Here is an 11,765-nt window from a genome sequence, read left to right as displayed (position 1 = left end):
ATATTCATGCTCGCTGGAGGATGAATCCAAAGCATTTTGAATGGCCCCATGACCTTTCTTCTAGCCACCCTCAGGTCAAATTGTCAACTTTGCACCCAATATATCTAGTAATCTAATACGTAGTTTGCAGGATGATAAGGATTAGGATTATTTTGGTGACCCATGGCTTAGTGCCACCGTTTGACCAAAATGTCCATTTGGATGTAAGGAACAGTGCAGCCCCTAGGGGTTGCTAGCGGGGCTTTTCAGGCTCTTAATCTTGATTTTATTTGTTACTTCAAGAACAAGATATGTACTGTACAGCCTTGCTCTCAAATACCACTCACAGATAAGAGAATAATAACACTGTTATCACATTTGAAAATTAATTGATTACAATTATTGAGAGGGACAAAAGGAGAGCCAGAGCGAATGAGAGAACAACTGTGGGGATGTTGGGGTTGCTAGAAACGATGGGTAGAGAAGCCCTGGCCATCTTGCTCCAGTAGAATTTTAATTACTGCAGACAGCAGCACTTCTCACAGACTAATCTCCACTGTTGGATTTAAAGGCAGTACTGATGCTGACAAAGTGATCACTAAGGGAGAGATAAAACATTATAGAATAAAAGGGGAAAATGGATATGAATAACACTCGCTCCTGCAGGCAAAATTGTCTTAATGGCTGTTTCACTAAACTAAATTGTTCATCAACAGATTGCCATGGACTATTACCATTTTGGTGTGTGTGTGTGTGTGTGTGTGTGTGTGTGTGTGTGTGTGTGTGTGTGTGTGTGTGTGTGTGTGTGTGTGTGTGTGTGTGTGTGTGTGTGTGTGTGTGTGTGTGTGTGTGTGTGTGTGTGTGTGTGTGTGTGTGTGTGTGTGTGTGTGTGTGTGCGCGCAAGCGAATACAAGATACAAATGCTTCAATTAGGGATGGATAGTTTTCCACTATTTATCAAGTGTTTGAAATGCCATCAGTGAATTCCATGGTCACTCCACAGATGTATATTTGGAGCATTCCAGCAATTCCAGCAGAACATTAAACATAGATGAAACGGCAAGGCTTTCAACTAGTCTAATTCAATGTCATGCTAGCATGAACTCTTTTTTTAAACAGAGGCTGATGACATTGTAAGCCAATGCCAACATTGAACGAGCAGCCATTATGATGAATTACACAGTGGCCAATATTTCTAAGCCCTGCTGTGATGAGGAGGAGGGAAGCCCACCATCATCACCCCCCCAAAAGCACCACCACCATCATTACCGCCAACCCCCATCCTGACATTTCTATTACAGTGAAACAGCAACTCCAGGAAGGCATGCTTCTGTCGTTGCCCTGTTTCCGCTCCAACTTAATCCTTCTGGCATTTCACTAGCCAGCTCTTCTTTACACGCACGCACACACCCACACGCACGCGCACACGCACGAGCACACGCACGCAAGCAAGCACGGACGTACACACACACACACACACACACACACACACTGAGACACACACACACTGAGACACACACACACGTAGACACACGCACTGCACTGCACTGTTTAATATTTAATCCACTTTGGATGGGATTACCACGCAAGGGGTTAGTTTGATAATTTTTGGCAGGAGAGGGTCCTATCAACGGTTGTGATGCATGCAGGGCATTTTTCTCTCATTTCCCTTTGGCTGGGTAACAGAACGTCATTTGATTGAGCTTGTTGAGTGTGAACAGGGATTGATGAGAGGTCTCAGTCTGGAGAGGGAGCCACTAATGAACAAATAAATCAAACATCTCCCCCTGATTGAGCGGGCAGCCCACTGCCTGTATCGCAGAGTCACACCACATCACACTTTCTAAAGAAGATGATCGAGAGTGCTAATTGAATTGTGGTGTACACATGAGTGTTCCTCCCCTGAACAACCGGAGCAATCACCTCACTGGGTATTGCCTTTAATTTCACACCCTGTAGTCAATTTCACACCCTGTGATCTCCATATGTTTATTTACACAAATCGAGTTTCTGTTATTAGTGACAGGCCCTCAACCACACGTTCAAATGAAGGTGTGCACTTTGTGCTCGCCCATATTGTAAGTAAGTACAATATTATTATGCATCTGCTCATGCAAATGAACACACGCACACACACACACACACACACACACACACACACACGCGCACACGCACACATACCACCACCAATTCATTCAAACGGCACATATCCAGAAACTCAAAACGTGTTAATAGCACTGAATGTGGGAGGCAATTTCAAAATAAGTGGACGCAGTGGATGGTGACTTTGAATTTATCACACACAAAAAGCTGTAATGAATGTGTAGTGAGCAATGAATTGCAAGTAAAATCTGCAGTGTTAATTTATCCATTTGTAAGTGTGTCCTCTCATTTATACACTCTCACAGTCCAATTTACATTGGGAAGGAATGATAGAAGAGGACTTAAAAAAACAACTCATTGGTATTTTCCTTTCAGATCGGGTGAAACAGAACTATTCAAGGTGTTTAAGCTATTTCAAATCCCTGAGATCTTGGCTCATTTCCCATAATTTCCCACACTATATGGCTTGCTGGTTGTCTTCAGGGAGTCTTGCTGCCACTCTCGCAGATGGAGAGGAGAGCTGATCATTACTGGAAAGCCAGGAGCCAGGGTTTGATCAGAATGAAAGTGAGAAGTAATGTCTGCCAAGAATAGACACAAAAACATCCACTGCAAGACCTTGTGCACTGTGCAGTGTCACAGGATTGGTTTCAAAGTATTTGTTAGTAACGCATTCCCCTACTAACACACACGCACATGCACACACACACACACACACACCCACACCACACACACACACACACACACACACACACACACACACACACACACACACACACACACACACACACGGACACCCAGAGAGAGAGAGTGACTACAGCACACCTTTGACAATGCTATAACGAGGAATTCATGTTTAGTCCTGAAATAATGCATATTGTACACAATCCTGTATACTGAGACCATTTTCATTGTTATATTATGTGTTCATTCCTTCTTGTGCCTAATAAGATGTGACACTGTGCCCCACTTAAAAAGCAGACTGTGCAGCGAGGCAAACTCACAAAGTGATAGATCCACAGACAAAGCGACTGGCCGTGAATGAATGCTGACCTTGAGTGTTTGGAGAAGGTTCTCTCTCAGTCCAGGCTGAAAAAGAGTTTACAAGTTGGATTCAATAATTTGAGGTACAGTAGTACTATATACAACAATAGGTGGATCAGTACAAGAGACCAAGTTCACCTTTATTTTCATGACATCGCTTTGTAAATCTGCCTCACCAGCAGGGAAAGTATACCCGCAGCTGCAATTCAGGATAATATGCAATAGAGGTGGCATAATTGAGATTGTGAGACTACTCTTGTGCATAGATTTGGAAAATAATTGGATATAACACGTTGTAGACTTTTGGCTGACAGTGCTCAACTGTCGGACACAAAGACACCGCATCAGAATGGTTCACAGCCACTGGTGCATAATAGACATTTTACCATGAGTGAACACACCCTATGGAATGTCATTGGCAGGTACTTGTCATCTTGAGACAAAAATATAGTTAAATGTTAATGTAGGAAATTGCAACTGCATGGTTGATGATCAGATCCTCTTGTTGCTGTGTGTATTGGCTCACAGAGAATCTTGATTTTACTACTGCATTCAATGTAATTTTAACAAAGAAAATGGCACAGATGTCTCTATATGCTTACAGAGACAATACATTGTACTGTTGGGGAAGAACAAATAAAACGGGGATTAAAGGCCATAGGAAAATTCGGAGGCTTTATAGAAATGTGTGTGCAAAAAAAGAGAAAATTAAACAAATTTGGGCTGTATTTTAAATCAAAAGTCCATTCTTGATGACTTGAAACAAAATGTTACGCGTGCTTACGATCAGCAGGTACTAACCAATTTTAACCAATAATATCAAGAAATGCACTGTCAACGGCTGCTATCTCAAAGAGATAGTGTTACAAATAATCTCTTTTTAATACCAGAAAGTACTTTAAAATATGTTTCTGAAAACATTTGAGGCGAGAAATACACAATGGCGTATCAGAAACTTGATTCAGCACTGCCTTGTCACTGCCTTGACCGATGTGACATTGAGGCAGGTAATGGTACTCGCCAATGCCCAACATCAGTGCTCATAGCCTGTATAGACATCAGGCATCTGGAGTGTCTGAAGCAGACCAACACACACAGCTTCCTAGGAAATGCCTCACAATACGGGCAACGAAACATCTTTACAAATTAAGTTAAATTGAGCTGAGCTTTCATGTAATACTGCATGCTTGTGCTCCTTACTGTTAATACATACCGTATTATATGTACTGTGTTATAAAAAAAACACGCCCCAAATCATACACAGTGTCACAGACTAGAAGAAGGATTTTGTTGTGGTGTGCGTGAGCCAGCCTGGTATCCTCTCTTGTGTGATTTTGGGGGGGAATGTATGAGCGCTCAGAAAAAGGAGGGAAAAAAGGAAACAAGATGAAGAATAGGATTTAATGTGGAGAGATGTGGACTCAGTCAGACAAGAAAATGTATGACAACACACTCTGGCCTCGTTCCCCGAGCTTAGATATGATAAGCAGCATTGAGTGTGCCTCCCTTGAACAGCCAAGTCGGTGTGCAACACAATCCTCATGTGGCTGGGGCAGTGGACTATGACACTTCACCCCCTGCCGAGTGGTTCCTTCTCCTATCTCTCCCCCCCATAAGCCCCGGTGGCTCCTGGGAGTACGGGTGACACGGTCAGCATGTGGCACTCAACTGAGGCTGATTGAATTAACTGACACAAAATGGATTCTGAGAGCTCAACCTGCCGGACAAATGAACGCATCACTCACAGGTCTGAAGCGCGATCATTGTAGATATACTTGCCCTATCCAGGACACGGAGAACGGTGAAGCCATGGCTCAAGGAGCCTTAGGCTGAATACTTTTTCTACTTCTGCATTAGATAAAACAACACTGACTGAAGAGGATACAACCCATCAGCCTAAGAAGAAAAGGAGGCTTTGGGAAACGTTTCTTGTCCCTGCTTCACATCAAAGCCTGATGTGTTGTGCTGTGTCGCAGAGCAGATTATCAACATTGGCTTTTTTATGGTTTGCAATTGCAACGGTGCGACCCCAGCTCCCACAACTGTCAACACACATTTTTACATACAGTAAGAAGATAAACTACCTCACGTATCCAAGTGTGTTCTAACCCATGAACCAGAAACCCACACTGGCATTTAATAGAAATTGGTATTCTGTGATATCCAAACATACATAATAAGGCTAGCCCTGCTACAGCAAATTATAATAGCCCAGACAATTACTGTTGAGAAGTGGATGTGTTTGCTTGCGTGTGGTTCTTGTCTCTGGGGCTTCTGGTGCCCTGGCTAAAGAAAACAAAAAAGAAAGAAAACTCCTAAGTTTGAGTTATTTATTTCCTTGTAATGAGGCAACGTTAGCCTAGGTTGAAGAGGAGGCTTGTCACAGGAGGTTTGCAAATTCACAGCCCTTAACACATTCCATGCCAGAGTTTAATCTCATAATGTACTCACCAGTGCCAGCGTTTTATTGTTGTTTTTTAGTTTTTTTCATGTCGCCACAGACCTCGCTAAATAAGTTAAAAGTGCGCGTTCATTTGGTTCTAAACACACAGCGGATCCGTGAGAAACGGCTAGCGAAAACAGTTTCCAAATCCGTGCCGCCATCTTGAAGCTACAGCCGATCAACGGTAAACAGTGATCAGCGAGGAGAAAAACAACAACCAGAGAAAATCGAGTTTTAAACAGGATCCCAGACAGGAAGCGGATACGATCGAAAAAAACGGAACCCGAATAATTCCGTTTCCGACCGGAAACCGGAAACGGAAATGGATCAAAAAAAATCGGAAAGTGCACCTGGGGCACTTAACATGGGAATCGGCGGTTCGCGTAGATCTACGCGACTGGCACGCTGCGGCTTTAAATAGGTTCGCGTAGATCTACGCGACTGGCATGCAATGTGTTAATATCCGTAGGAAATCTGGGCGGTGGAAATTAATGAGAAGTGTTTTCCTGTGGTTGTTTTGGGCATCCCTCAAGCATGAGTGACTGATTGCATGTGCTAGGCAAAAATCTCCCATCCTCAGCAGTCTCTGCCCCAGGCCAAATAATAGTATTATATATAATAGTATGATGACAAAATACTCAGCAATCAAATTCTACTGTACACAGAAAAACAAAAACAAAAAAACAAAGCTTCAGGTGTGCCTTTTGGACTCAACTGCACTAAGTCACATACTAATAGTTTTTTGTAGTTCTTGTTCTCAGGTTTATTGACTACAATTATTGAAGACACCTGTGCTTGGACTGACACTGGGTGAACTTGAGGCGGTACAGCCCCAGGGATGGGGATCATTGATTTCCTTTAGCCATAGGCTAGCTCCTATAGCCAGCAAGCTGTACTGGATTCAAGGTTCTCTCATTACCAGACACGCACAATGCTGTCCACGGCTGCCAGAGGCTGTCTGCAGAAGGAACCCCAAATTGAGCACTACAGAGGGCATGATGTATAGTCTTACCGAGGATACAGGCGGCTCCTTCGGGGGCAGCAGGTCTCCTTCGGAGAGGACTCAGGTGGCCTCGCGACCACACGTTGACAGCCAGAAGTTATTTGCTGTGTAACACGGGCGCCTCAGAGCCGTCAGTGACAGCTTGGAGACATTATGCCACTCTATGTTGCTGCACCAAGAGCGCCACATGGTCAATAAAAGAGGCGGGTGAAACACTTGCAGCACCGACGACACGCTATGCACGCATGCCCAGTCCAGAGGTTGTATGAGACCACCTTCCGTGGCATCACTCCATAAAGCGTTGACCTCTGTTTCAATGGAGGAATATTTAAGGGTCTCTGTTAGAATTATTATTAATGTTATTTTAATAAGATAAAATAAAACCAGCATGTGCATGCTATAATCACTCTCATATGGGTATGACTGACGGTGGAGATAAGCTTAAAATGATACTAATTTAAATGAGGCATTTCCATAAACCGCAGATTGTTACAGGACCCATGTCGAGAAGAAAATGATAAGAAGAAAATATGCAGAATAGGAGAGAGATCAGCAGGGTGTAGCATACTGACTGACAACAGGCTCTGGGCTACCTGTGAGGGGCGTTACAGGTGCTGGTACTGCCTTTTGAGCAGGGCAGTGCCAGAACCCAACCCTGACCTGCTGCCGTTGGCACGGGTACGGCTAATCAGAGGCAGAGGAACCGGAGCCATTGCGGTGCGACCTGAATAAAACATGTTGAGGGGAATTGAATCACGAGAGGGGCATCTGCAGAGCTGTCGCGCTCTGCCAGTACCAATGCTCCAGCTTTCCGCCACACGTGTCCTCATGCTGGTGACAAGCCTAAAAGGAGGTAGAGGGCAACATTTTTTCATAATCAAAGTGTTTTTATTCATGACATGTCTATTAATTAGTTTGGAGTTGTCAGCACCGTGTGCTCTGGAGAATTTAAATTGGCTAAAGAGGATTTACTCTTCCCCTTGTCGAGCCAGTGAATTCTTGGCAAGCGTTTTCAATGGGGGGCGGACAAATGTGTGTGTGTGTGGGTTGGGGTGTCAAGAAAAAAAGCAGACAGACAAGGTGTTTGTGCGCACGTGTGTGTATGTTTGTTTGTTTGTTTGTGTGTGTAGTGTCCCGTGAGACATGGCATGTAATTATCATTGAGGAAGCAAAATTGAACTGTCAATGGTGTTTGTCTGTCTTGGTGTACGTTTTTGCAACTCAACAAAGATGAAGTGAAAAATGTGTTGTTGACAGGGTGGCAGGAAAGTAATCATCAAGTAAAAAAAATAACACTTAAAACGAAATATCACAAAAACTAAATTTAGACTACAAAGCTAACACTGGCTGGCATCACTTGAAGAGTTTTTGTTATTTTCACAGCTTCCAGGAATACAGTAGAGACCGTTTTAAAACTGAGACGGTGCACTTTAGGCTAGAGCCATCTCCTTATATGTGTCATGCAGATACCCCAGCCATTTAGGAGACCAGCGACAAGCCCTGCTATTAATTCCAATGGGAGAAGTGAACGTGAGCACATTATGACAGATTATTTAGCTCACAGAACAGAACTCACAGAAGTAAACACTGGACCCATTTTTCACAAGCCGCATATCTTCCGAACACTCTGACACTAAAAATAACCTGTCTCTGTCTCATCAACACACTCTTGCTTTTTGAAACTATACTTTAGGTTGGGGGATGTGGGTTGAGAGGCAACCTTACCACACCCACTTACAGTAGGAGACCGGAAGTGTTATAACATTTCATACCATTGGTACAATTTGTAATGAATGTTCATGCACAACACTGATAGAACTTTTACTTACTTTTACTTTTGCGTACGGTGAATTGAACGTTTCCGTTTGCAAATAACGAACATACACGTGAAAGTAGTTAATTCTCGCAAGGCTTAATGATGCTGCTCACTGTAGTAAGCAGCATCATCATACTACTTAAAGACAGATTGTGGTCGTTTCTCAATACCAAGAATGCAAACGGACTTGCATCCTTGGGAAGAATGTAGCTACTCCTCATGAGACCATCAGAGAACGCATCTTTGAAGTTAGAGACGGACATGGACTTGAGGTCACGTGTTCGCCGACAGCAGCTTGCTGCTCTTCTCAGGTGTGTATGTTTCAGTCAAAACAAAGGAACCTCACATCTCCAAAAATTGTTATCTTTCAAAAAATGTGTGGACAAAAAACACACAGCATTGACATCTACAGTATACCTTACTGCACTTTTTTTTTTTACTTTCTGCATAATATGACACATTGTTTAAGTGGTAAAACATACACTCACATTGTTTGTTTTGTTTTGTTTTCCTTGGGTTTTAAAAGCAATCTAGTGCCTGTGATTTATGCAGTAATTAGTTTAGTTTGGGAAGTGGCCAGTGGCAATGAATCAGGGCTGGTGATGGACAGGTAAGAGGAGTAGGTTCTATTGAAAAAGAATGACTCAGAGCAGCTCATAATTTTTTTTATAAAAATAAAAAACAGAAGAAATGAATGTGAACTACAGCAGTTCATTTGTTGGGGCTGTGTGGAGCGGGGGACAGGTCTCCTTTGGGAAGGAATCAGCATCAGGACCACACGTTGTGTCACTTACATTAGCACGTTCTGTTTAATTTGTATGAACTTGAGCTGCACTATGTAACTGTCTTGTTCTGCCCTGGACTTGAACTCAGATTTTCTGCACAAGTGCTAAAAAATTTACAACTGAGTTAATAGAGCCTGTCTAGTTGCTAAGGGGAGAAATAGAATTTTGACCTTAAGGTCAACATTTTTGTCAAACCAAAAAACAAGATTGTGTCAAAGGTTGTTTGTTATGTGTCAAACTCCATTGGATCCTCAAACGTTATGCTAAACCAGCTTACTCCACCATAGGGGGTGGAGTTAGCTGGTTTTGCTGACTCCAGGCTCCACCCCCTTTTGACCTCCAACCTCATTGTGAGCTTTGAGGTCCATTTAGCTGTTCTTATCAATGATGAACAAAACCTCCTAACTCCACTTTTTGTTTTGTTTTAGTCATTTCCTGAAAAATGAACATTTTGGAGTTAGCTGGTTTCTGCCGGACAGCAGAGATATTGTATGTTATACAGTATTAACATACTCTACTGTACAGATTGGACAAAAACACAAAGACGTATTATATCCACTTAAAAAGTGACATAATACAGCTTTAATTTGGACCTACGGTATGTCTTGTGTGAACTTGTTCTTGTCTGCCTTAAAACCTACACTCTAATTAATGTTACACGATTTAACAAACGATGCTGGCTTAAAATCTCTGCAAAATAAAGTCTGGCATTGTTCCCTGCTCCATCCTGTTAAAAGAGTGAACTATTGCTGTGTACTGTAATATCAGGTCTTTAACCATAGAAAGTCATCAACGACCTGTGTTTGACACAGCTAATGAATAGGATTGTGGCTTTGGCAGTTGTCAAGACGTGCGGTAATCAGCGGTAGTACTTTAGTCATGGGGGTGGATGGAACAGGAGAAAAATGGATATGTAATGTTCATTTCACACTCCTAAAGTGAAATCAGTCAGGCAGCCAGCGCGGTCCTCGACATGTACTGTACAACGTAATGTGCAGCGCCAAATTATCTTCTCCCTGGCTTAATTATTCATTACGCAAACATAATGATTTTGAAGAATCTATTTCTCACAGGAAGTATTTCAAATGCACGCCAAAAGCACATAATTCTGCTTCATCATTAATGAACAAAGAGTGCAGATAAGGGTCTGACTGCTTTAATGAATATCTCGTACATCCCAATACTTTTTTGCCATCCTTTAAAAGAGTGCCCTTGTGCCAAGAAGGCTTCAAACATTTACTCCATTTACTACGTGTCCTCCTCACATTAGAATGGCAGGATTTATATATCAGCAAAGGTCCAATTTACTGTAAACAACTCTCCAAATGTTTAAGCCTTAGAGCAAGTATAGCATAATTGGACAGATTGTGGTATAGGGATATTTAATATTAAAATCTAATTTTTAAAATCAATTTCATACATACATTGCAGACATCAAGGTGGTCAGAGTGTCGAGGGATTGTGTTTGACCATGGATGTAAGATGCAGAGAGAAAGGTAACATTTTATCTGTGCTGCTGATGCTGTTCTCAGCCTGTATCTGATATGCACACATTGGCTTAGACTCGAGCACAACCCTCACACACACACACACACACACACACACACACACACACACACACACACACACACACACACACACACACACACACACACACACAATGTACCCACATACACATGATGCTGCATACACATACTGTACACACACTCACATATCCACACACACACACGCGCACACACACACACGCACATGCACACATGCACACATGCATTTGCACACTCATGCACATACACAAACAAACACACACACACACACACACACACACACACACACACACTTTGCCCTCTCTTCCCTTCTGTTCTTCCCTCAATGCCTCTGAGTTGAACAGAGGCATCTTACAGAGAGTGCACAGGCTTTGATCTCTGGTCCCCACGTTTCTGAGCCTACAGATCAAGGGGCCCGTTAGTCCTGAAACTCACTGAACTCAGAGATGACCGGAGACGAAGCACAAACATGGCACCCGAGTGCCTTTCTATATCCATTTGCGTAAACGTGAAGTGAATGTGTGTGTGCAGTGAATACATTAACCCTTCCTTCTCCTCTACAACACTCTATTCCACCACCAATCATTACTGTTTGCTATTCGCGGGGGAGGTTTCATTGATAACATCATGAAATATTTCATTAACCCATTAATACCTGGGACGCATCTGTGTCACTTTTAGATTTCTTTAGGCTATTCAAAAATAGCAGATCTACAAGCTCATAGCGCGGCACCGAGTGCCGCGCTACGAGCTTGTAGATCTGCTATTTTTGAAAAATCGTGAAAATTATTTTTAAAATATTTTTTTCCGATTTTTTTTTTAGGATTTTGAAAATGTTTAGAAGCGGCCTCAGGCCTTAATGGGTTAAGAGAACAACGGCAAGTTGCACGGCTGTCCTATCGACTGGCTGTATGGGTTAATATATTATATCGTATGTTCTACTTTATTCAGTCTGCCCTGAAGCTGTATTCATGCACTCAAAAATAATAAACAAAAAGTATATGGGAGAGGCTAGTGTCTGCCTGTCTGGGACAAAACCTCATGGAAA

This window comes from Gymnoscopelus braueri, assembly GCF_963280865.1.
Source record: "Gymnoscopelus braueri genome assembly, chromosome: 8".
Taxonomy (NCBI): domain Eukaryota; kingdom Metazoa; phylum Chordata; class Actinopteri; order Myctophiformes; family Myctophidae; genus Gymnoscopelus; species Gymnoscopelus braueri.
This window is presented reverse-complemented; position numbering follows the sequence as displayed.